At 48.2% G+C, this 5,180-nt stretch overlaps 1 long non-coding RNA gene across 1 annotated transcript; it reads right to left on the reverse strand.

Annotated features, from left to right (window-relative positions):
- Positions 1-947: 947 nt before the first annotated feature.
- On the reverse strand, positions 948-4,001 carry LOC121044597 (uncharacterized). Its single transcript, XR_005797381.1, has 3 exons — positions 2,235-4,001; positions 1,192-1,326; positions 948-1,029 (listed from the first exon to the last, which is right to left on the reverse strand). It is a non-coding gene; the product is annotated as an uncharacterized LOC121044597 (long non-coding RNA).
- Between the last annotated feature and the right edge of the window lie 1,179 nt (positions 4,002-5,180).

Raw genomic sequence — 5,180 nt, forward strand, 5'->3', positions numbered from 1 at the left:
ACGTAAACTAGAAATAGTAGTAACACCTCCCTCCCAGGATTGGTAGACAATGTAATGAAATAACGAACGAGGAAGACACTGGCATGCCATAAAGCACTAAAGTGAAGGTTATAATCAGCTCCCTCCTCTGGACCTTCAGACCTTCGATGCTTCTGTCTCTACCGCCGAGCTGCTTCTGTACCTTCCATCATGGTGGTTCTCTCCCCCTTACACTGTCTCCAACAACTTCAACCTTGCGCTTCCCATTCACCCTTTCCTCTCTATGGAAACACTCCCCTGTCCCGATGCTCTTGGCGTAGCAACAACCTTTTACTTGACCCTGCTTCCTGCTCCACCTTCTGATAGCCACCGTCCCCCTCCCTTTCCTTTTGCAACACGGAAGGGACAGCAAAACGATCACCCTGCTGGCTCACTGCCTGCTCCTCCATGGCTCCTGCGTTTCTTCCCACCGGCTCTCACATGCACATCCCCAGACCTGTCGATCTTTTCAGTTCCCATTCCCCTTAACTCACAGTCTCACATCGTGAGCCACCCTCTTGCTTCTTTCATCTTCCTCTTCCCTTAGTTTTCATGGCACGTCGGACTGCTCCCGGAACGTGCCTCCCTAACCCTTTACCAACTCCCTGTTTTCTGCCTCCTTCTCTGACGCAGTATCACTCTCGTCTCCCTCTGAGACGCTTTTCTCCAGGCCTAGTCTGCCATCTGCCCCACCTCCACCAGGGACCCATCACTTCCCTTTACTGCAGACTGGTTGAACTGAAGTCTTGTGTTTACTTTCAGGTTTCACCTTCTTTTTTTTTTTAAATGAAATTTATTGTCACACTGGTTTCCATACAACACCCAGTGCTCATCCCAGAAGGTGCCCTCCTCAATACCCATCACCCACCCCCCCCATCAACCCTCAGTTTGTTTCACCTTCTATGAGAATTATCACAAACTCAAGGATATTCAGCAGAGGTTGACCACAATGGTGAGGGAGTTAGAAACAGCCAATCTTACAGAACTCTTGAGAGAATAGAGATATTTCACCTGCAGGACGAGAATAGTCAGAGGAAACATAATCAGCGCTGTCTTAATGTATTTTAAGGGATGTAAAAATAGAGCTTCCGTCTATTGACTTAGATCCCTCTAGAAAACAGAATTAGATAGAAATTATAGATCAGCAGGTATGGAATCATTAGCAAGAAATACCTTCCAGTCTTCTGAAGGCGTTAAGAACACAGGCTCTGCAGTCAGATGACATGGGTTCAAATCCCAGTTCTGCCTCTTTTTAGTTGTATGACCCTGAGCAAGCCATTTCATTTTTCTGTGCCTTCATTCCATCATCTGTTAAATGAGAGTAGATAATGGTAGTCATTGTAATAACGATTCACTATTCCCTGTGCTAGATATTGTATAGGGTTGTAGACACAATCATGCCTAATGATGACTCACAATGTAGAGGGAGACGTAGACGCACGCACGGGTAATTCAAACATGAAGCAGATCGCTGAGGTGCAGGAACCAAGTATGACGGGGCAGAGAAAGAGAAATGTGGCTGGGGGGACCAGGAAAGATTGCTTGGATGAGGCAGAAATGTGAGTAAAGGCCTGAGGGTGAGAGGAGGAAGGCCTTGTTTGAGAATTGGCAAATGGCCCCATCAAATTGTGCCTCTCTTGGAAGCCTTTGCTATGAAGCCAACCTGTGGGGTTTGTCCTTCTCTAAACTTCTGCACATGTATTGCATGCTGCCAATCATCTTTTTGTGGTAGGAGAGGGAACTTTTTAGCCTACTTTGCAAATAAAGACATATCCCAACAGGATCCGAGTGCAAGAGCCAAACATTTGATCCAAGGAGCAGGTGGTAGAATCCTAGATTATGGACCAAAGAAAGGATGCTCGAGAATAAATCTACTGCCCAGGAAGCAAGCCAGAGGAAGGGGCATGCCCAGCGTGGGCAGGGGTGGTCCAGAGGAAGGGGCATGCCCAGCGTGGGCAGGGGTGGTCCAGAGGAAGGAGCATGCCCAGCGTGGGCAGGGGTGGTCCTAGACCTGGGCAGCTGGAACACATGTATACAGGTGTCCTTTCATACTCGTTGTCTAGGGCACGTAGAACGTGGGGTCCCCACGAATGAGTGAATGAACAAATAAATGAACATGTGGCGCAAAATAGGCTACCATGTATATTATAGTGTATTTTTACGTGTAATGTGGATCAATACGATGTGCAGACATTTGAACATCTTGTAGTTCTCACTTGCTGCTTTCTGGTGAAGTGCTCAGCAATCCACGCGCGTTGTTGAATGTCTAAGAAAATAATTTCTTTGCGTTCTGATGCTGTAAAATATTGTTTGGATTAAAAGGGCAGGAACAAATTGATGGATCTGAATTTTTTTTTTTTTCTTTTGGCTTGGAGATGACAGGGCAATCCATCAGACAACTTCCTTGGCTCCCTGTGACATTTCAAGCTCAAATGTTATAGCTTTCTTATTTTTCTTTTCTCTTTTTTTTTCACCCCCTGGCTCTCTATTGAACTGTGCCTCTAGGAAATGCATCCTGTAGATGTGGCTTTTTTGACACTTGTCATATGGCAGGCGCTCAGTTGAGGCTTGTTGAATGGTGGCCAGGAATACTCCGTCTAGCTTCTCAGGTCGTGCTAAAGTTGAGGTAACCTCTTCATCCACCGGTGATGCTGCCTCCGTCTGTGTCCTAGAACATTCAATAGGGAATCCTTGCAAAACAAAGCAGGTCCTAGAAAAATGGCTAATGGTGCAGATATCCACATAATGTGAGTTCAGCAGCTGGACTGCGTGCACAGAGAAAATATTAGAAGTTAGAATCCTTGGCTTCTTCATCTGTTTCTGCTATCATGCATCGTGTGAACTTGGAAAGGCTACTTAACCTCTCCCACCTGCAGCCTCTCTACCTCTGAGCCAGAGAAGTCAAGTAAGTATCAGAATGAAATGAGATAATGATTGTGGGCACATTGCGAGAATACAGAACATAACTTGGTGATATACACCCTCTGTGTGAGTTGTCTCTTGCTGTATAGCAAATAAACCCCATGCTCGGTGAATTCAAATAGCAAACATTTATTATCTCACTGTTTTTGCAGGTCAGGAATGTGGGAGTGGTGTAGCTGGGAGGTTCTGAGTCACAGTCTCTCAACACATTGGCTGGGGCTGCATCATCTGAAGGGTTTACCGGGGCTGGAGTGTCCTCTTCCAAGATGGTTCATCCACATGGCTATGGGCAGGAGACCTCAGTTCCTTGTTGGCTGTTGGCAGGAGGCTGCAATTTTTCACCATGAGGGCCTCTCCATAGGACCACTTGAGTGTCCTTGTGACATGGAAGCTAGCTTTCCGCAGAGTGAGTGATCCAAGATAGCAGTCACAATGTGCTTTTATGATCTAGGCTCAGCAGTCACAAATTGTGAGTTCCTCAACATTCCGTTGGTTGCACAGGTCAGCCCTAGTCAGTCTGGGAGAGAGACAACACAAGGGCAGGAATTCTAGGAGACCATCTTGAAGGCTGATGACCACACCCGCTCTCGGTTGAAATGGTTCCTCTGGGAAATGAGGGGTGGTCTTTAAGGTCTTTGCTCTATAACCACATCACTGCTTGCTCCAAATAGCTCTTTGGCAAGCCTACTAGGCAGCTCCTCCCCTTTCCCATCTGGCTTAAAATCCCTGCCATCGTTGTCGACTCCTTGTTCCATACTAACAGTTCAGTTTCAGTCTCCGTGGGGTTCTATGAAAATGGCTGTGTGTTGCATCCGAGGGACGTTTCTGGGGCTCTTCATGAGGGGTTGCAGGGGTCTGTCACCTACAGGGGCCGGCCATCGCAGTTCACTTAGTGTCACTGCAACCTCGTTTTGTGCGAGATGGAGCCCTTGCTTTGAGAGCCGGCGAGGACGTGACTGACATGGGCAGTGAGCGAGAGGAGGGCCAAGGTCTGCGGCTTTGACGAACTGCCTCGTATTTTACATTTTGCAAAATGTGTCTGTTTCTGAGCTCTCTATTCGATTCTGTCAACTCTGAGGGAGACAGAGCTGGCAGGGTTCCTTCTGTTTTGTCGATTGAAAAACTAAGGCTCAGAAAGTCCTAACAGAAGCATTTGCTAGAATAAGCAACACAGGAGGATAAGATACTGGGAGGTTAAAATGTGGAGTTTGGGTTTAGACGTCTTGAGCCTCGGGTGTCTGGGGCATATTAAGTGAGGTTAATGTACAACTTTGAAAAGAGCTTCCAAGATGATTAACTGGGCATGGGACATGATCTAATACCTTGATTATTATGCTTTATCTGCAAATTTCTCCACTCCTTCCCGCTGTTGTGCTGTTTTGTGGGTTCCTGGTCCCAGGTGCCCTGCGTTAGTTTCCTGAAGACCATCCTCCTTAGCCTCATGGACGCCATTGGCCTGGTTGCACACCTCGAAGTCCCAAAAGTTGACTGGGAGCTGATTTCTAGTGGGGAGAGTTCTGACTAGGGTTCCAGGTACCCCTGGGAAAAGAGAGAGACAGAAGCTGCAACAGCGTGGGCTTCACCATCCTTCAACGGAAACAGTCTTTCAAAAGCGTAGTCCATCCATCCAAATAGACCGCCATGTTCCGTTTCCAGAAGGTGCTGGGGCCTAGATCTGCCTTTGCCGCTAGTGAGCCGTGAAGTGGGAGCGATGAGTAGAGGCCCCTTGGGACTAACTCCCACAGGCCTGGGGTCCCCTCTGCTCTTTGTTGACGCCCACAGGCTGTCCCCACCCTACCAGCTCCAGCTCGGACCCCGGACCCGAGTGAACTCTGCGCCCCCTTCCGGGTCCTTCAGAAGATCATCGGGAGTGAGGCTCCCTGAGGCGGGCGCACCCCACATGTCCCGTCCCACAGGCCCTTGGAGCAGCTGCTCCTCCAACCTTATCTTCCCTCTGCCTCCATGGAAACCTGAGAAAGACGGAAAGGGGGAAGTGGCTTTGGTTTCCCAACACAAATAACCCCAACAGAGCTTTCTCAGCAGTGACCCTTAGCCTGTTGTGTCAGCCTCAGGCTGAAGGAGGAAGGAAATAGACCTTCTATTGAGTATTTTTCTTCCCCTGTCAAGAAGATCAGAGGAGCTGAGACGAGAAAAGAAAAGGAGTCAAAAGCACCTTGTTGCCTCCTCCTGCAGGATTTGTGTTGCTCTTCCCCTCCCCTCTTGAGCTCTAAGTAAACAGA

This window comes from Herpailurus yagouaroundi, unplaced genomic scaffold, assembly GCF_014898765.1.
Source record: "Herpailurus yagouaroundi ecotype Mexico unplaced genomic scaffold, PumYag 188, whole genome shotgun sequence".
Classification (NCBI taxonomy): domain Eukaryota; kingdom Metazoa; phylum Chordata; class Mammalia; order Carnivora; family Felidae; genus Herpailurus; species Herpailurus yagouaroundi.